We start from the raw sequence: 22909 nt of genomic DNA on the forward strand, positions 1-22909 counted from the left end.
TTATATTTGTTGATAAATGTGATAATGGTTTCTTTTTTTTTATCATTTATTTTAAACCGGTGGGTGAACATTTTTAATTTCATATTAAATAGTAACAGATATGAATTTTGATCTTATTGTGATTTTGTTTTTAATATTTTTATATTTTTATGACATAGATAATGTCTCGGCAAGATGTATCACCATCTGAATGTTTATATTGTTTTTATTTTCATGGGATAATGTCTCAACAAGAAAGCTAGACTTCTACCACTGATATTATAATATAGTATATCGTAATGCACATGTATCACAAATTAATTTTTTTAATACTCTTTCATGTAGATCATATCTTACTTTTTATAAGCTTACCTTTTAATTTGGACTCTTTTAAGATATTCAAATGTTTTAATTATGTCTATTAATTATGTCTGTTTTTATTTGAAATTGTAGTGATGTTGATCACAAAAATATAGCTGTTATATAAATCATAGTTTAATTGTTAATTTTCATTCCTGAAACAAACAATTTCAAATTGATGTACATGGCAGCTTCTAAACAACTAAAGCAGTTGGCGTGGCAAAGGCGGCAAATCTGCCAAAAGCTTACAGGTTTATTTCTCATTTTGCCACACACTTTCATGATTTTTAAAAATATCCACAGTATACGTTAGTATAAACGGTTTATAATTGTTGTATGACTGTGAATGGCCAGTGGTCAATGGCCTCGGAACCAGTAGGTGCCCAATTACATACATAAACTTGTTTCTCTTCGACATTGACATCATACAGTCAAAAATTGTGATTTAAGGTGTTGTCATGCAAAAAATAAATAACAGAACAGACTGAAAACACTTTTATGTGTGCTTATTCATTAAAAAATAAGCCTCTGTATTAATGTCAAAGCGCTACAATTTAAGTACACACAAATTTGAAAAAAATTTTGCTGTGATTTGTGCGAAATCGGCACGGATCCCAACTTTGAACCTCTGTAACATAAAAAGTATATACTAGAATATTATAGCGACAATTTGGCTTTATTAAGTACATCTAGATCTTTAATTAGTGCAATTTTCATAGACCTATCTTGTATAGTTACTGAGATATTGGCTTCGGTCACTTTTTTGCGGTTTTTTAAAAAAGCCGTTTTTTAGCGCCTCTGGTTTGCCTTCTTTAAAACGCTATAACTTTTTTAATTTTCAATATTTTTTCGAAATTTTTTCAGATTATTCATTCTAGATAGTTCACAATTGCAGTATCGTTGTCATTTTTGAGTCAATGGTTGTATCTGAAAACCCGTTGGCAATGCTACTTTTAGGCCCATTTTCATCTATATGGAAGTACTAAAGAATGCAGCCATACGCCCTTTAACGTCCTACTTTTTGACACTCAAAGAATAGATTCAAACGTCCTATTTTTCTGCATACGCGTGTTTTCCCAGTTCCCACTTGTTCAGGGTTTGCGACTGCGGGATGACAAGGAAAGTATGTCAAAAATCGTGTGAACGCCGCTGCCTAGCAAAATTACCACAGCATGTGCACATGTAACCAGACATTATACCTTATCAAGCATGCCATGAATTGCTCAAGGGTCTCTGTTTGCTTACCGACTCTCACGTGACGATAGGAACGCGCCCACTCTGCACAGTTGAATAAATTACGATTAACATAACTATTTTATATTTTTCCTGTCTGCTTGCCTTGGTATAGTGTATACCTTGGATTTGACAGTTTTATATCTTAATAGTCGTAATCATTAATTTTAGACACATTTAAATGACTATAGGTTTGGATATATACGTATGTGCAATATTGCCAACGCCAACCAACTGTTACGTAAGGCCTACCTAATGTGCACTGAACATCTATAGATAATAACCAGTCACCCGTGGACTATTAACATTATAGACTCTCTTTTGAATAAATGGACCGGTGAAATACTCATGTTGCCGTAATATAAACAGCGTTTAATTGGGATTTGACTACCGAATTTGACTGTTGAATTTCGCTCGTGAGAACAAGTTGATTTACATTAGTTGTACTTGCCATGGAGGAATTTGATTACCGATTTAAAGTAATATTACTGGGTGACTGTGGAGTGGGTAAAACCTCCTTGATACGAACACTTAGCCAAAAAAATGAATCAAATATTGGGGGATGCTGTTGTTACTCCTTTACACCAAATGGAAGTGCCAATTTAGAATTCAAGAAACATGGGCTTCGAGTTAGTGTCCAAGTTATTGATACAGGTGGTAAGTAGAACATTTGTATTTGTTACCTGGCCATCTTGTCGGGGGTAAGGTGTATCCAACATCCCTCTGAATGGTTATCTGAAGTGTAGTCTTCAGTGAATGGAATGGAGGCAATGCACGAGGCAGGGTATGGTTACTCTTTCTAGAACAACTAATACCACATCTCATTTGAGGAATTCAACTAATGAAGTTTGGCTGTATTTATGTTTTGTAATGCACCTAAAGAGGTGTATGCCACTGTATTTGCATTTAAATATATTGCAGGGAATATGGAGTATTGTATACATATTTTTTTAAACGGTCAGTAGTAGTAAGTTATCCATCCAAGTATATACCAGTCTGATCAAAATAATTGCTCTTTTAGGTTTTATTTTGTGTTACTATAAAAAGAAATAATTATGTATGAACGAAATATCAATATTTAAATGGTTTCTTGACGTCAGTATGTAGGTCCTATGTCACCCAAGAAAGTATTTTTTTAAACGGTCAGTAGTAGTAAGTTATCCATCCCAGTATATAACAGTCTGATCAAAATAATTGCTCTTTTAGGTTTTATTTTGTGTTACTATAAAAAGAAATAATTATGTATGAACGAAATATCAATATTTAAATGGTTTCTTGACGTCAGTATGTAGGTCCTATGTCACCCAAGAAAGTATGAAAAAAGGCGTGTGTAATTAAAGCAGGAGTCCCAAATTCAAACAGATATCACCACAATCTGTTTCACAGAGGATTACGAAACTCTTCTAATATTTCTGTAAAAGATGACTGGCTTCAACACGAGACGAGACGTCACACCTCGCGGCGTCAATCATTGGCTCAATGGCGCGTGTATTGTTTACATAAGACGTTACTGGTTCGGGCAGAATGGTGCCTTTTACTCATTTTCATAACCATTTACACTATATAGGAAATAAGTTCTACCTACAAATACTTCAAACGTCTTTATTTTTCTAATATATGTAAAAAAATGTTTTAGAATTTAATTGGTCGGTGGAAAAAAATTAATATTTGGGGCTCATTAAGTCGCATCGATGTCATCCTTATCTATGATTGTAGCGGCCTAGCGAATATTCACTTCTGATCAGTGTGATATCACTGTAGCAAAGCAACTATAACGAAATTAAGGGCGGGTACAGAATTCTCTTTGTCGAAAAGAAAAAAGCCCATAACCTTTGTATCTGTCATCTGCTAATCCACCAAAGTTCGCTGCAGCTGTTCGATATTTTAACACAACTCTGAAGATCTAAATCAATTATTTCTAGGGAAATCCCATTTCGGGTCGTACGAACAGCTAGAGGCCTTTATCGGTAAAATCGAATTGAACAAGCATAGCCCTTCTCTGATAATCGCATACAAGGAAATTCTTTTATGTATTTGCTTTCAATAAAACTGGTAGCTAAAAACAGACATAACATAATCTTCAAGCATGTGCTCATAAGGTGTGCTGCGTCATAGCTGAAGTGAACCTTCTGTACTTAGATGTAAATAGTTGAATTAAAATTTAGTGCTCACAACCAGTCTAACGTATGAATAAACATGCCCTTGTATACATGTATAGGCCTACAGCTTACACGTAATGTAGATTACCGATAACAGTATACAATGTATATAGTTACACCCTTACCATCAAAACATTTTATTTATCATTTTCATGGCTTATAGACCAGCATTTATAATAGGAAGGCCGCGTCCTGTTTAAGCGAACATGAGGGTGTTGTGGCTCTGCACAGGTCGTCTTTTTTGTTAAGGAGGTTTGATGGCGAATATGGTTAGCGCGTGCGCGTTGTATCATAGGGTCTGTCATTGAGTAAACTTAAGTGGTTTCGATTCCCCGGTTGTACGTGACGAGGAGTAGGGACGTCTGTCCAACCCCGTGGGGATTCTCCGGGTCCCTACGGTTTCTTCCAATTGTTAAAGACCCCTAGAGCTACAGGCAAGCGAATTATTGAAATAAATCTTAACCATATGTTAGTCCCGAAATGAGTGAACATAAAACCCAATCTCTCTTCCTCTCTGGTTATTTATGGTTCTGGGACAAGTACTGGCATTGTTTTTAAAAACCCGCGATTTAAACAAGATTTGTTTTATAATTATATAAAAATTCATCAAAAACCACAAACCAAAAACCAGCTTTTGTACTGATGATAAAGAATATGACACACCAACTATTACAGGTGACTTAAATTTGTTACCTTATGGATAATGTATATGATATAAACTGCCTTAAGATTTTCAAATGCAATCTATTACCCAGCGGGCACGCAACGTTGTTACAACATTGTGACAACGTCAATATTGGTCGTGACGTTGTACAACGTGTTTTCGACCAATATTCGACGTTGTATTTACGTCATATACAGGTTGTTGACACAACGTTGTCACAACGTCATCAAAACGTTATCAAAACGTCATATACAGGTTGTTGTCACATCGTTGTCACAACGTTGCCACAACGTCATTAAAACGTTATTCTAACGTCATATACAGGTTGTTGTCACAACGTTATCAAAACGTCATATACAGGTTGTTGTCACGGCGTTATTACAACGTTGTTACAACGTTGTCACAACGTTGTAACAACGTCTTCAAAACGTTATCAAAACGTCATATACAGGTTGTTGTCACAACGTTGTCACAACGTCATCAAAACGTTATTCAAACGTCATATACAGGTTGTTGTCACAACGTTGTCACAACGTTATCAAAACGTCATATACAGGTTGTTGTCACGGCGTTGTTACAACGTTGTCACAACGTCTTCAAAACGTTATCAAAACGTCATAGGTTGTTGTCACAACGTTGTCACAACGTTATCAAAACGTCATATACAGATTGTTGTGACAACGTTATCAAAACGTCATATACAGGTTGTTGTCACGGCGTTATTACAACGTTGTTACAACGTTGTCACAACGTTGTAACAACGTCTTCAAAACGTTATCAAAACGTCATATACAGGTTGTTGTCACAACGTTGTCACAACGTCATCAAAACGTTATTCAAACGTCATATACAGGTTGTTGTCACAACGTTGTCACAACGTTATCAAAACGTCATATACAGGTTGTTGTCACGGCGTTGTTACAACGTTGTCACAACGTCTTCAAAACGTTATCAAAACGTCATAGGTTGTTGTCACAACGTTGTCACAACGTTATCAAAACGTCATATACAGATTGTTGTGACAACGTTGTTAAAACGTTGTCACAACGTTGTCATAACGTTATCGAAACGTCATATATAGAAGTTCGAACCTTGACCTCTGATTGTCAAACCAAGGTCACCACGAGACTCCCAGGGGTCAATTTAGTTTAAATAGCCACGACCTCAAGGTCGTCGGATCCGATTTGTGATGGGCGAGTTATCTGCCCTTAGACCACACCGCTGTAATACTCAGCTATTTCACTTTCTAGGGAAATTTGCCCAAAAAATGTCTTCCAATCGCCCCGGGATTTTGTGACCCGATAGACTGACCCAACATTTGTTCTTCATTTTTTAAAATCGGCAACCAAAAGTCGTGACCTTGACCCGCTAGGGGCCCCGGAAGTATTTTGGTTTTTGAACCCTAGAGGCCCATCTAATAAAGTCAGGACCACTGGACCTTGACCTTCCAAAATGTCATCTTGGTCCACATGACCACGGTAGGTCAAGGTCATCTGAAAGGGTCAAGGTCACCAAAATATCTACTGAGTCGGATGCTCCCGGGCACATGGTGAGGCCCCGGGTCTGCGCGGCAAATCAAAGGTCATGACCATGGATAGGCAACTCATTGACCTTTCGAATGGGGCCTTGACCTTTGACCTGACCCTTGACCTTGGGATCGAAAAAGTCCCAAAACTTCATGTACCACCCAGACTTTCGCTAATAAATGTCAAGGTCAAAGTCGTGACCCGCACCCGCAAGGTCATTTTTGGGGTTGTAACCTGAGTCAAGGTCATGTATTATACAAAATGTATTATGAACTGTAAACGAGATGCCTCTCCCGCACCTAAATGTCGCTGTTTTTACATTCGGTGTTTTGCAATTGAAATAATAACACAAAGCACAGAAAATGGTGATTAATGCATATTGTGTAGTGTGCAGCGTTTGCTACACAAATTCAGTGCATAATACGGGCCTAAAACAGGAATTGCAATGCGCTTATCTATAGAAATTGACGTATGATCTTGGGTACAGTTGTATTGGTTAACGACGTAGATCGAGATTGAATAACACAATACAAGCTATAATACATTTTAATTAAGGCTTATTGTAAAACAACTAGAAGCTGACAAATATTCCGGTTAATTCTTCAGTAAATTATCTGGTAACACTAGCGGGTTTTTTTCCCGCGGATACTGATAACGTGACTCTAATGTTGCCGCGAAAGATGCTTCTGGGACGCCATATTGGTTTTTTGGTTCGTGCCGAAGGTAAGTTCTATTATTTTAACTCTCAACTGGGTATGTGGAAGGGATATAAAAATCGTCAATTGCTTCTTCTAAGGCTAATATAAGATCAGATAAAATTATATTGTATCTTAACACCCCATTAGGCTATTAGAGACAGTATACAAACAAAACATTAGGCTACCTACGCTACAGCATTATCATTGGCTATAAAACAACAAAAACACCAACTATATTTACATGTATGTAAAACACGCGCATCTATACATACATCATGTAGTAACAGGGACTATTATTATTAAGTTGAATATGAAAGCCCCTCGAATTTGATTACCGGTAAGGTAGGCATGGACTTCGTTGACGACCGCGGTGTAAGTGGCGACGTTCATTTCAAAACACAGACTCAGACTGCAGCTGTGCCGAGTGAATTTCATATTTTTAAGTTATATTTTTAAGTTACAGAATAATCCTATTATTCCTATAATTCACTACTGCCAGTTGAGAAATTGGCCAAAATATCATTTTCAACTTCAAATTCAAACGTTTGAAGATAGTTTTTCCATGGGGGGGGGGGGAGAAAAACAAAGGTGGTAATTGTGTTATTATTTCCGGTGTGAATGATTTTATAAGCGTCATAATGATACCTATGATCCTATAATAGTGAGTTGACAGCCTATTGAGCAAAAGATATAGAAATAATTATGTTTTGACTTTCTTAGAAAATATGAAATTCTCGCTTTAACTATTAAAACTAGCTGGACCAGCTGCATGATTGTGTCAGTCCGCTCAGAATACACGAGTCTAGGCCAAGCGACGTAGAATTTAGAACTGACTGACGTGATCTGCACTAGTCTAGGCTAGACATTTGCGTTGATGTGTTGCGCAAGTAGATCTAATCTAAATGAAATCTCTCATCATTAGTTTTTTCATATTACTCATATACATTGCCGTTAAACGAATAATTTTCAACACATAGCAAGCCATTTGATCTATACTACACGTCACTGGGCTATTTGATTTTACGGAGATTTGTTACCCACGGCAAAATCTCGATCGACGCTTGGTAGTTGGTAGACTTAACGCGATTTTATCATTCGGCTTCACTAAACAAATTATTAATAAAAACAGCCGTAGATCGACATCTAATAGTGCTAATGTAAATTTAATAATACTATTCCGGTATAAAAAAAAGAAATGATAATAAAAGAATAATGAAGTTAAGTATTTAAATGATCATTTTAAGTAGATACCGTTATATTACTGAGCGCCATGGAAAACGCATCACTTTTTTTCCCAAATATTTTATTACTAGGTGGTTTTGTATGTATAATATTATGCAATACTATGAACTATTGTTTCACACAATGCTCCCAAACGCAAAAAATTTCGGCCCGTGTGCACCAAAAAAATTGCATAAGATGCACATGAAAAACCCAATATTCACGTGCAGCATTGTGTGTGAGCCCTTTAAAAGCATGTTTTCAAATTAATGTGTTGTACATGAACTGTGAAACATCAATCTGTCGTAATTTGTTGTTGGACGTGTGAAGGAATCGAGCTAGAGATGCCGAGACTTACTGAAAATCAACGGAATGAAGCCATGGGAATGTCCAGGGCTGGCATGTCTACACGTGCTATTATTGCCAGACACTTCAATTGTCATCAGTCCACTATTGTAAGGTTGGTGGAACGTGTTCGAATTACTGGATCAACACGTGACCGTCAACGTCCTGGTCACTCATCTGCGTGACAGATTCCGCCCAGCGACTCGAACAGGTGCAGCAGTCGTCGGAAGACAAGGACCAGTAAGTGCCAACACCGTAAGACGTCGTCTAAGAGAAGTAGGACTCCGTGCACGACGACCTTATGTTGGAGCTATCCTCACCGTGAGCGGCGTTTGATATGGGCTCAAGGACACACCAGACATTGAGAAGAGTAGACTGGCAAAGTGTGCTCTTCAGTGATAAGAGTCGCTTTCATCCTTATCACGCTGATGGCCGTCAACATGTGTGTAGACGTCTTGAGGAACGTCTTGCAGACTGCTGCATCTTCGAAACGAATCGATGGGGTGGGGGGGAAGTGTAATAGTGTGGGGAGGCTTCACATTTCATCACCGGACCGCCCTACACATTTGCAGGGGTCGCGTTAATGCTGTAGCCTACCGTGATGATGTCTTGCAACCAATTGTTGTTCCGATGTTTCGAGCGCACCCACAACTTCAGCGCTTCCAATAGGATGATGCACGTCCGCATACCGCCCGTTTTAGTATGGACTTCCTGGCTGCTAACAACATCAATGTCTTGGACTGGCCAGCCATGTCTACGGACATGGCACCGATAGAACATGTCTGGGATGCGATTGGACGCCGTCTGTATCGGAGACCACAGATGCACACCATTGCTGCTTTAGAAGCTGCTCTTGTCCAAGAATGGAACAATTTGCCCCAGGCCTTCTTTCAAACATTGGTTAATTCCATGCGACGTTGCTGCACAGCGTGCGTAAGAGCCCGCGGAGGACACACATCTGACTTTGTACCGTTGATTACAGATTAAACATCCATGAGTGTACAAATGTGTTGTTATTGATGTGTTCCCATTTGAATATTGTCCACAATAAGAAGCAAAATAAATAAGATATGTTTACAGGATCATTTTGTTATACGAAAAACTAAGTGATGCGTTTTCCATGGCGCTCAGTATATATAAGTGTGAAACCTGGCCATTATTTAATTAATTACAGGTCTAAGTGAATCCCAGCAAGCACAAAATATTTTAAAAACGTTTTTTGTTTTTGTTTTTGTTATTTTTTTTTTTGTTTCTAAAAGGTTATGTAAAAAAAAAATATTTATCAAACGTTTTTTAAATGTTTTAAGTGTATGTTTTTCAGAAGTTTTCGATAAATATTGATAAAAATGTTTAATATAATATGTTTAGATAACGTTCATAATTGATGTTTTCTTTCAAAATTTTCCATTAAAACGTAGTACCGTAAATATGATTTTTTTTTTTAACGTTTATGAAACGTTTATAAAGAACCCGCAATGAATAGGTAAAAAAAAAATTTTAAAAACATTTATTAAAGGTTTAATACACCTTTAAAACTTAATTACGTTCATAACTTAATTGCAAAATATCTATATTTAATGTACCGGTATATAAAAAAACCCAATAAAGGTCAAGATTAATTATCTTATACATATTTTATTTTAAAACACACCCAAGGTTGACAGTTGGTCCAATCAAATTTAAACATCTTTCCGCCAAAAAGGAATCCTAGCCAAACATGGCTGCTTTATTAGAGCTGTGATAAACTATTGAGTTTTATAAGTTGCTAGAAGGCGTAAAAGTTGAAAATTAGGTATGTTACGATTAATTAACATTTTGTGTCCATTTAGAAATAATTATGATATAAAAGAATTAATTGTTTCGGTAATTGTAGATTATTTTCTACTGGTAGCCGAACTTCTATTGTCATTTCATTATTGAACCCTCCTTGCAAAGTAAATTGAGTATTTTAAATATGTTTTATTACCTCTTAAATGATTTATTTTAGTTTTGAAACTTTAGTGTTTTTATTTTATAATTGTATTGCATTTTAATCATTTAGTTTTTGGTTAATTGCTATGTCTGGATTTAGAAAGAGCTATTTCAATCTATGTCTGGAATTGGAAGGGGCCATTACAATATTTATAGTATTGTATAATGGACTTTCCCAGTATCTATTATCTTTAAATGTATAGGGTTACCAATTTCATGAAGCTTTGCAGGGAGTGTTAATAGTAATGTAACGTATACAAAACTTGTGATATATTACAAATGACAAGTGATATATGCACTCGTGCTGTATGAACTATTTATATAGTCTTTAGTGAATGAAAACATTTTTGGCTACCATTCCTGGTTTTGAATGTCAAATATGATATGAAAACGAATATCGGTTTGTAATTTTTTTTAACCGTTTTTTCCCCGGTTGTACGTGACAAGGAGTTGGGTCGCCTGTCCAACCTGGTGGGTTTTCTCCGGGTCCTCAGGTTTCGTCCCACTGCTAAAAAGACCCCCTACGCGCTAGCGAATTATTGAAATAAAATTGAACCATATGTTAGTCCCGAAATGACCTAGTTTGTGTCAAGTGGACGTTAAACCCCATTTCTCTCTCTCTTCGCGTATTTCGCCGAACATAACTGATTAGACATTACAGTAAAAACAGAAACGATTGAATGTAAATCAGTTAATATACATTCATATTACATTATTATATGCGTTGCAACCCATTTATGTCCATTTCTAGGTGTCAAGGAATGGAAAGTCAAAATTCGTGGTATTGTCAAACGCATAAACAGTATGTCTTTTTATTTTAACAGGTTGATGTCTAATTCCCTAATGGCCCAATTTAATTTAAAGGGAAATAAAGGGAGGCGGTCCATAATGGACTTAGAAATTTACAAAGTTGTCCAAGGTTTGTTTTTATCATACTCAATTTACGAACATATCCTTAAATATCGGATAATCAAACATGGTATGGGCATACAGGAGTTTTTATTACTTCATCGATGAGTATTGATCTTTTTTTTTTGTAATTTACACCCAAGCCTTTCTTACACGTACAAATTCATGGAGAATATGAAAGTTATAACACAAGCGATGTCTCATATAGAATGTGTTATTGGGTCATATATAATATAATTCATATGGGGTTTAACGTCCTACTGTTCTGCTCCGACTAGGCTAATGAAGACGGGCATGAGCCATACCGCGTGCTATGATGGAAATTTTGCCCGGGCAGCGGCACTATGGCCTACTCTTATATCGAATTCCAACTGCCAAAGAGATCTTTTACTTGCACGTCAATGTGTACACATGGCCTCGGTTTTTCATACCATCCAAACGAATTGTCCTTGTCAGGCCTACTGAACTTTCTCGGCAAATGTAGGGATCGAAAATGCGACCTCCAGACAAGCGAGCCAGCGTTTTACCCAATTAGCCACCTTTGCTCCATAATTCATGGGATGCAGAATTATCTGTTACAGCTTTAAGACGACCTTTTTGATCGGACTCAATTATATAATTTACAAAATTTGACAGAGTAAATATACAGTTTTTTTGTATTCTTCAGATAGTGTAATGATCAGTCAGCCGAGCTGCAAGGAAGCCGAGATAATAACAGCAGTTTCGGCTCATCTAAAATATGCACCCGACAGAAGAGGGACCAATTAAGTACATGTACAGTTTTAATTTGTTTATTACATGTCATATTTTATTATAATCTTTATAAGCCATTTTGAGCAGTGTTTTATATTGGTAACAGGCGCTTTATAAATAAATAAATTTTTATTATTATTACGGTACCAATTGCATTACAATTACTTTCTCATTTTTAGCAATATCATTCATTACCATTACCCATTACATTGAAAGTAAATAATTACATTTTATTACTATTTAAAGATTAGAGCTAATTTAGCATTTAATCAATCAGATTTAAAGACAATAGTTTTACCATGTCTTTAAATCTGATTGATTAAATGCTAAATTAGCACTAATCTTTAAATAGTAATAAAATGTAATAACATTAAATATGTTTCCTTGTTATATTCTTTTAAAACTCTAGTTATCACTGAATGCATAAGAGTATGGTTTTAATATATTTCTGTAAATCCTCTGTTTGATCTTTTATAAATGTATATTTAGTTAATCATGTATAGATCTATGCCTTATTTTCTTTTAAACTGGTTTCAATTATATAGTATAATGTGTATGGTTTCAGTACATCTCAACAATCCTCTGTTTGATCTTTTAATTGTATAATGAGTTAATCCTAGTATATACGATTATTTACCGTTGTTTCATCAATAGCTTGTGATAGCTACTCATGTTCACCTTCCTTGCATACCATTGGATAGTTCCCACTGATGTTTATATATATATTCATATCTTTCTCATTTTATTTATTTGTATATATATGCTTGAAAATGACTTGTGAAATCTTGTTGAAACGTTGCAGTGAAATAAACCATAGTAATTGTTATTCCATAAAAGTGTGTTTTTTGATTATGTTCCAATTACTAAATGCCATTCAAAAATGCGCCATTAAATGTAATTGAAATGTAATTGACCATTACATGATTTTCGGAATGTAATTAATTACATTTCCATTACTCATTACTTTTGAAATCTTCCATTACTCATTACATGACCATTACTTAAAATTTAATGATCAGATTCTATTACCTTTACCCATTACTGCAAAGTTATATGACTCTAGCATTAATATTGTCTGTAATATAATCGTTTGAATTGAATGTTTTGAAACTACGTATTGTCCTATTAATTGATACTGATTTTATTCAGAAAGAAGCAATTAGATTGGTTGTGATGGGACACAATAACTTTGATTCTAATTGAGTGAGAGTGTTGAAACTTCGCGTATCGTTTCACTATGTCAAAACCGTGGCCCAAATCTGTCGGGCATTTAAGCCCCCCCCCCCTTCCCCGCACACACACCTAATTTAACTTCCATCCTGCCCGGCCGCCTATTCCCGTCTTCGTTAGTCCAGTAGGGGCAGAACTGTAGGGAGTTCGGATGGGGCTTATACTGGGTTTTATACAACCTCAAAACAACAAATTCTGACGTCGTGACAACTTTTCGCCAACCACCACACAACGTTGCAAAACAACAAATTCTGACGTCGTGACAACTTTTCGTCAACCACCACACAATGTTGTGACAATGCTGCTTGAACGTCCGTACAACGTTGTCACAACTTTTCGTCAACCACCACACAACGTTGTGACAATGTTGCTTTGACGTCCGTACAACGTTGTCACAACTTTTCGTCAACCACCACACAACGTTGTGACAATGTTGCTTTGACGTCCGTACAACGTTGTCACAACTTTTCGTCAACCACCACACAACTTTTCGTCAACCACCACACAACGTTGTGACAATGTTGCTTTGACGTCCGTACAACGTTGTCACAACGTAAGAGTTTGTTGCAAAACAACCTACAGCTGACTTATTTCAGACGTTGTGATACAACCTCTGAAAAACGTTGTCACAACGTTCTGTGCCCGCTGGGTAGTACGGTGCTATTTAAATATATATATATATATATATATATATATATATATATATATATATAACAGCATCCGAACATTCAACCATCACAATAACAGTGTTATTTTAAAACGTATTTAACACAACTTAACAGTACAGTTGACCATCACAACATTTAAAAAAAAAAACATATGCGGGGCGTACATACCGATCGATTTTTATTGAGGAGGGAGGAGGTGTTTAGCAAAAATGGCACCGACTGATGCACAGGCCCCTATAGCCGAGCACCGGAGTGCAAGTTTTCTAACCGGGGGTGAGGTGGGCGTCCGAGAGAGATTTTGCAAAATTCTGATGGGGTCAGGAAACAGATATAACGTAAGTCAAATTGAGTAGCCTACTACGCATAGGAATTCATGTTATTTTTTATTAAGAATTTAGCAAGAACGTACAAAGTACTGTGAATCTGAGACAACTCATGAAAGTGATAATAATTACATCATTTACATGGACCTATAACCATATTTCATATTTTCATCAAGCGTCCGCACTTTGTCTAGTTTGACCATCGATCGGGGATTTGTCAAGGTCGATGGTGCCCGCCAGGTCACGTTCACACACAAGAGCGTCCCTATTTCATGACTGAACGCATAACAGTTTTACTATTTGAGCTTTGAAAAACTGGCTAGTACGATACCCAACCAACGCAATCACCCGTATATACACAGATATATTCATTAATTAGGTATTTGAGATTTTCCCTTCTATTTGGGCACAGTGTTTCCCATTAATTCATTTAGTCGGCTAATGCATGATTTGGAGACGGACTAGTTTTTTTCTCCCCGGGTTACGCCACCCCCACACTCCCCCAGCATTTACGCCCCTGCAACCTATATTTACCATAACCTAATAAAACTCTCAAACATTCGACCTTCACCTGAGCATGCTATTGCATATTGGATTGTTCTGAGAAAGGACAATCTTATTAATTTATTAATAGGACAAATGTCACCTGCTTAGCCCATTAAATGTTTAAATATGGACCTGTATGGTGACGTATAAATATATATTATCTAGTGAGGAAATTGTGATTTCCTTTGTCCTCATTTTAGTCTTTACAGATAATAGATATGCTTTAAAACCCAATATAATGTTCAATAGGCCTACGTATTTAGTTTTTTGTTATCCCATGTGTGTATATTAATTCATTGGTGTTGTGTTATATGTCTCTATTAAGCGCACATATGGTTACTTATGTGACAGTTAGGCGCCACAAGTGTAATGCTAATAATGCTAAAACACTACCAAATCTCTATTTTTTTTATATTGTGGATTACTATATTTTAATCACAAAATCCCAATGCACAGTTAAATCTGATTATAAATCCCTATAGGAGGAGGAGGAAAATATCGTTCCACCTGTCTTTATCAATATACGTTTTATACAACGGTAAAAATCCATCAAGTGACAATCATAGATTTTATGCTAGGGCTGCACGGTTATGGTCTGTTATAAATATTTAAGAATGGGCTCCTCAGACTCGTCGCCTAAATTTAATATAATTATTATTCTTGCCTGTGTGTTAAATAGGCATTATGGAAGATCAGATAAAGTTCTCGCTATATTAGTAAAAAAAATAGATACCATAAAGAGAATATGCTGAAAATTTCAGTCACATTACTTGACTCTGAACCCAGAAAACAGAATTTCAAAAACACTGTAGCCGCGATTGTCATTGTTATCATTGTTACGATAATAAACAAAGTCTCGGTTATCCACTTTTACGGTTAATCATGAACAGCCGTGGAATCGAAGATAGGATTCAAATCTGTTTAAAATCGAGAGTTAATTATCGTTTTGTCATGTTAAGTTTATATCAAATTTAAAGAGAAAAGAAAGACGCGCAATAGACAGATTTATCTCTTGCTTAAAGATACATTATGGGAGATTAGATAAAAACTAGACAATATAAAGCGAATTTGCTGAAAATTTCAGTCAAATTGATCCACTCTGAACTCATATTTTAGCGATTACCAAAGTCGGTACGATAAAAAGCATAGTCTCGATTATCCATTTAATGATTAAATCATGAATGGAAGTCAAACAGCAAATCGGAACCTAATTCACTAAACATCGCAGGCTAGCGATGACATCAGAATTGATTATGGTCTGGATAAGTTAATTAAAGATACATTATGGGAGATTAGATAAAGAGCTGGCAGTTCCTATACTATAGTAGTTAAAAACTAGATAATGTGAAGGGAATTTGCTGAAAATTTCAGTCAAATTGATCCACTCTGAACTGAGATTTTAGCGATTGAATTTTCGGCCTAGCCTCGATCATCATTACTAAAGTCGATACGATAAAAAACAGTCTCGATTATCCATTTCATGATTAAATCAAGAATGAAAGTGGATCAGCAAATGGTATCCTAATCCAGTAAACATCACAGGCTAGCGTTGACATCGAGAGTTGATTATGGTCTGGATACGTTAAATAATGTCTAATTAATAATTTAGATAACATTTCAGGCCCAAAGAAAGACCTGCAATAGGCAGATTTAGCTCTTGCATAATGTATGTTTAATGTGTTTAATTATTCAGATTTGTTGAAATAACGTATATAGCTGTGATTCGCAGGAAGGGGCAAATACAGACGTAATTCGGAAAATTATAGCTCTTTTGATTGCTCTTTTTCAGGTCAAGAAAGATATCGAAGTATGACTACATCTTATTTTCGTGGAGTAGACGGCTGTTTAATAATGTATAATATAAACAACGCCAGTTCCTTTGAGAACGTCCCAGACTGGTAAGAATAATTACATAACAAAATATAGACCAAACGTCATAATCATAAAAAGTGTCTGGTCAACGCAGAAAGATGATTTTTGACCAAAATGGACAGACTTGACGAAAATAGCCTGAACAACTTTAATGACAGTCGTCGGCGTCTACCCCTTGCTGTTATATTTTGTCTATCGGAATAGACTTTGTTTATATACTCAAAGCCATTAAAAACGCAATGCCAAATTCAAAGTTTATTTACTACAACATTTTTTAACAAATGTACATAACAAATGACAAAATCGAGATAACAAGCATCTGTGGATAATTTCATGAAAGAATTCACTACAAATGCACAAAACTGAAACGTCAGAGAACCATGAAACAAAGCAGGGGTCAGCTGAAGTCAATATCGGGTATGTCCAGCCTGAGCTCTCACACATGCCTGAAGTCGCCTTGGCATGGACTGGCACAGATGTCTCACTACACGCTGTGGGATTGTTTGCCAATGATCTTGGAGTGTCTGTGCCAACTCTGCAACAGTTCGTGGTGGCACGGCTTGAGTTCGAACCCGTCGTCCAAGTTTATCCCAAAGGTGTTCGATCGGGTTATGTCGGGCCAATCCATAACATGGGCATGATGATTGTTCAGAAGTTTCTTGTCAACCTGGCAGTGTGGGGTCGGGCGTTGTCATGCTGGAAAACCATCTGTCGACGAACGCCATGTTGAGCCAGCAATAGAAGCAAAACCGGACGAAGGATGGCGTCAACATAATGTTGAGCGTTGAGATTGGCTTGGACCACAACCAACTGGGACCGGAAGTTGATGTTGATAGCGGCCCCGAAACGACCCCTTTCCAGCACGCAGTTACGAGCAAAGCGTTCATGTCGACGTCGGTAGATACGGTGACGTCCATCAGGAAAACTGAGGTTGAATCGGGATTCATCCGAGAAGATGACATTTCGCCATGGTGTGTTGTGCAGATACCCCTGATTTGCGTCCCATTGCTGTCTGGCAAATCGAAGGTGATGCAAAAGAATTTGAACTTGGTAGGGTCGACGACAGCGGAACCCAAGAGCAGCCAGGCGCCTTCGGACTGTTTGAGGGCTGATCTGACGTTGCCGTGCTCCAACAGTTCCCCTGGCAGTAGCTGTAGCTGACTGGAACCTGTTGCGCAGATGCTGTAGTCGGATGTGGCGATCTTGAGCAGCGGTTATTACAGGTGGCGCTCCAGGTCGTGTTCGATCGTCAACTCTTCCAGTGGCGTGGAAGTGTTTGAGGCGAGCAGTGGTCGATGGGTAGACTAAATGGCGACGGCTACCTGTGAAGCCCCCTGATCCAGCATGCCAATAGCTCTGTTCCTGTTTTCCTGTGTAAGGCGTGGCATTTTTCCGAAGTGATGAATGTTGAAATTTTGATCTGTATTTAAAGGGCCAGAGTGCAGGGAATGCACGTGCAAAACGTTTGACATGGGACTGCGTAAAATCGTGAAAAAAGAGACCCATCACAAGTTTCATCTATGTGCCATAAGATAGGAAAGCCCATGTCCGTCCGTCCACAATTTGTTTGTGAACACTCTACAGGTCACAATTTTTATCCGATTTTAACGAAACTTGAAATATAGGTATATCTCCCAAAGATCTCGATATTCGCGCATATCAGATCGTAACTTTGATCTGTATTTAAAGGGCCAGAGTGCAGGGAATGCACGTGCAAAACGTGTGACATGGGACTGCGTAAAATCGTGAAAAAAGAGACCCATCACAAGTTTCATCTATGTGCCATAAGATAGGAAAGCCCATGTCCGTCCGTCCGTCCACAATTTGTTTGTGAACACTCTACAGGTCACAATTTTTATCCGATTTTAACGAAACTTGAAATATAGGTATATCTCCCAAAGATCTCGGTTCCTTTCGATATTGGCATGTATCGGACCATAAGTTCGTGTATTATGGCCCCTGATTGTACGAAAAATCACGTTTTTAGCTTGTGGACACTCTAGTGGTCACAATTTTGATCCGATTTTGATGAAACTTGAAATCAATGTTTACAACACAAATATTTTGTTTCCTTTCGACATTCGCGCATATCGGATGGTAACTTCGTGAATTATGGCCCCTGATTTTACGAAAGATCACGTTTTTAGCTTGAGGTCACAATTTGTATTCGATTTAAAAAAAAAAGTTTTACTATATCACCGTTACACCCTAATGATGGTTGAGTTCGAATTTCGTGAAAATCAGACCAAAACTGCCGGACAAAATGGCCGCCCCTTGTACGCAAATAGTGCAAAATATGAAATATCAAGGTTGTGGACCCTCTAGAGGTCACAATTTTCATCCGATTTTGATGAAACATTAAATGCATGTATATATCCCAAAGATCTTGGTTGAACTTGGTTCCTTTCGATATTCGCGCATATCAGATCGTAACTTCCTGAATTATGGCCCCAGATTGTATGAAAAATCACGCTTTTAGCTTGTGGTCCCTCTAGAAGTCAAATTTTTTATCCGATTTAATAAAAACCAAAACGTGTGGATATATTACTTAATGATGGTTGAGTTAGAATTTTGTGAAAATCGGACGAAAACTGACGGACATAATGGCCGCCCCTTGTAAGCAAATCAAATAGTGTAAAAATATGGTATATCAAGGTTGTGGACCCTCTAGAGGCCGCAGTTTTTATCATAAATATCTTGGTTCTATTTGATAATCACACATATCCGAACATTACTGCCTGGATTATGGCTCCTGAATGGTCGAAAAATCGCATTTTTAGCTTGTGGATATTTAGAGGTCACAAATTTTTTTTTTTTGATTTTAAAAACCATTTAGATATATCACCATTCCACCATAATGAAGGTTGAATTGGATTTTCGGGAAAATCGAAATGAAAATGCCCGCTCTTTGTACGCAAATTGGGTTTAAGTATGTAATACAAGAGTTATGGACCCTCTAGAGGTAACAATTTTTATCCGGTTTTGATGAAACTTAAAACATATCTTTATATTCCAAAAATCTCAGTCCCTTTTGATATTTGCGCATTTCAGACCATAACTTTCTGGATTATGAAAATGACTGTGGGCGTATCCTGCCTAGCGGCCGCTAGTTAATGGCTTTGAGTGTAGCTTGTGACTTCTACTTTTTAACAGCAATCTCTATTCTATATATTTTGAGCAAGTGGCAAGAAGAAAATATAAAAAAAATGTTCCATGAGTCTTTAATGTTCTATTGATTCTTTTTGTAGGGCTGAAACATTGGAGAATCACACATGCAAGAATAACCTCACAGTCATATTAGCAGGAACTCGAAGCAAAACATCATGCGATGCACAAGTACCAGAAGCTAGAGCGCGTAAAATGTCCGACTATCTGGAAGTGCCATGTGTTCAAATTGACTTGGATAACGTTTCAAATATCATCGAAGTGTTCGAACAACTTGTTGACATCATGATGAACAAATATCGTATAAAAGAATCAAGTACTGTTGAACTAACACGCCCGTTAGACGCTGTTGTACCGGAAAAAAAAAGATTTGAGTGTTTATGTTGAAACAAAGAACAAAATTGGCCTTCTCTGTTTATCACCACACCACCTTAAATTAGCAGAGAGTATTGTGGGAGGAGGCACATTTTAACACCACCCAACCTCCCCAGAGGTGTACTGACACTATAATAATGGGTTTTAGATACATAATCGCATACATTGATGCAGCTTTCTTCAAATAACACGACCCAGTCTATCTTAAGAATTTTAAAAATCTCAATTATGCACCAGTGAGTGTGTTGAACCAACAGTTAGTTTCTCGCTTACAAAAACTTTTCGCTTGTGTTGCAGAGGGGATTATGTTTGAATATATATTTAAGATTTATGGAAACCTTCATGTAAACCTTGTTGAAAATGGTTGGTCTTCCCCCGATCTTTTTTTACGTCATGTGGACGTGGACGTATACTGTCGTTGCCCCTTTCCGCGAGGACGTCCGTCCGTCCAAAATTTGTTTGCGGACACTCTACAGGTCACAATTCTTATCCGATTTTGACGAAACTTGAAATATAGGTTTATCTCCAAAAGATCGCGGTTCCTTTCGATATTGACATGTATTGGATAAAAACTTCATGGAATATATGGCCAATAATATGATTGTACGAAAAATCACGTTTTTAGCTTGTGGGCACTCTAAAGGTCACAATAATTGTCATCTGATTTTGATGAAACTTGAAATGCATGTTTATAACCCAAATATATAAACAGTTCATATGGGCGGCTTATCTGACGGCTCCATTTCACTCGCAAAGAGATACACTGTCAAAAGTGAAAATGGACGTTTTTGATTTTTGTCTTGATAATGAGTAATTGCTCCACCAATCCTTAGACATTCAGCAATATTCGTCGTGGCGTGCTACTACCAATTCTTACAGTGTTGACGTTGACGAACACGTCTCCCGATCATGTCCTGGGACATGCTCTATAGGGGAAAGGTCAGGACTCATGGCTGGCCAAGGCATATGGACAATATGGTGACGCTAGAGGTTGTCATTCGCGACACGAGCGCGGTGGGCACGGGCATTATCATCTTGAAAGATGAAACGTGGACCTGCACGTTGAGCAAAGGGCAGAACTATCGGTGCCAGGATGTGGTCACGGTGGTTCAGACCAGTGACCCTTCCTTGAACAATATGCAAGTCCGTTCTGTCAGTCATGGTGATTCCTCCCCACACCATAACAGACCCACGCCCCAATCTGTCATGCTGTCTGACGTTAACGTTAGTATGACGCTCATTTACACGCCTCCAAACGTGAGCACGCCTATTGGTGAAATCCAGAGTAAATCTGGACTCGTCTGAGAACATTACACGTGCCCATCGACGATTACCCAAATTTCTACGCTGCCTACACCATTGACGCATGTTGCCATGTGCTTGCGAGTTAATGGAGGCACAACACGCGGACGTCGCACATGCGTGTCGCATGTGCAGCTCAGTGGTTCTGTTGGGGCAATAAGTTCTTCATCTGTGAACATACTCTCAAAGCATGCAAAGTGTCCATGACTATTTATCATATCACAACCTGCATAGGAATTTGCATTTCAATATCTCCTACTTTTTTTATACGCCCACATTTTCATGTGGACGTATATTGTCGTCGCCCCTGTCCGTCCGTCCGTCCACAATTGTTTGTGAACACTCTAGAAGTCACAATTTTTATCCAATTTTAACGAAACTTGAAATATAGGTTTATCACCCTAAGATCTCGATTCTTTTCGATATTGGCGTGTATCGGACTGTTAACTTCATGGATTATGGCCCTTGATTGTACGAAAAATCACGTTTTTAGCTTGTGAACACTCTAGAAGTCACAATTTTTATCCAATTTTAACGAAACTTGAAATATAGGTTTATCACCCTAAGATCTCGATTCTTTTCGATATTGGCGTGTATCGGACTGTTAACTTCATGGATTATGGCCCTTGATTGTACGAAAAATCACGTTTTTAGCTTGTGAACACTGTAGAGGTCAAAATTTTTATCCGATTTGGTTTAAACTTGAAATATATGTTTATATACCACAGATCTCAGATCCTTTCGATATTCGCGCATATCGGACCATAACTTCCTGAATTATGGCGCCTGATTGTACGAAAAATGGCGTTTTTAGCTTGAGGTCCCTCAAGATGTCACAATTTTTACCCGATTTAAAAAAAAACGTGTGAATATATCACTGTTACACCCTTATGATGGTTGAGTCTGAATTTTGTACAAATCGGACCAAAACTGCCCCTCGTACGCAAATATTGTAAATATATGGTATATCAAGGTTTTGGACCCTCTAGAGAGGACACAATTTTGATCCGATTTTGATGAAACTTGAAATACATGTTTATAACCCAAAGATCTTGGTTCCTTTCAATATTTATGCATACCGGATCGTAACTTCCTGAATTATAGCCCTTGATTGTACAAAAAATCACTTCTTTTTTTTGAGCTTGTTCTCTGTCCATCTCTTGCAAAATGTGGGCAGATCTTGCACGGCAACCGCTTGTTTGAAGAGTATATAATACCTAGAAAACTATAATTAAAGATGTTATCTATTTTTCATTTGTATATGCAGAAATTGTGTTACGGTTATTTTCATATATGCATTTTATCGAATCTTGAACTTCATATCTCATATTAAGTGTTAATGTAATTGTGATATTTTATATATTTATATACATTCTTATCATTTAGTAAAAACATCTGTGTTGTTGTTTGTTTATCATTATTGTTTAGTTTTAAGGGTGTGTTTGATTCGGGCCGAAATTGAATCTGGATTTGATTTTAATATAAAATGAAATGGAATTGAACGTCCTACTTTTCTAAAACCAAGTAGGTCGAATTTGCCAGTACAGCGGGGCTACAACCCATTTTTATTTTGAATTCCAACTGTTAGCCCCATCCGAACATCTAGACAC

The 22909-nt window shown here is 37.3% G+C and overlaps 1 long non-coding RNA gene and 1 other non-coding gene across 2 annotated transcripts; both read left to right on the forward strand.

Annotated features, from left to right (window-relative positions):
• The first annotated feature begins 1659 nt into the window (after window positions 1–1659).
• LOC126823471 (uncharacterized) lies at window positions 1660–22704 on the forward strand. Its single transcript, XR_008788590.1, has 3 exons — window positions 1660–2229; window positions 16375–16483; window positions 19706–22704. It is a non-coding gene; the product is annotated as an uncharacterized LOC126823471 (transcript).
• Window positions 9661–12067, forward strand: LOC130013225 (uncharacterized). Its single transcript, XR_008788591.1, has 3 exons — window positions 9661–9977; window positions 10981–11075; window positions 11733–12067. It is a non-coding gene; the product is annotated as an uncharacterized LOC130013225 (long non-coding RNA).
• Window positions 22705–22909: the final 205 nt, after the last annotated feature.

This window comes from Patella vulgata, chromosome 6 (assembly GCF_932274485.2).
Source record: "Patella vulgata chromosome 6, xgPatVulg1.2, whole genome shotgun sequence".
Taxonomy (NCBI): domain Eukaryota; kingdom Metazoa; phylum Mollusca; class Gastropoda; family Patellidae; genus Patella; species Patella vulgata.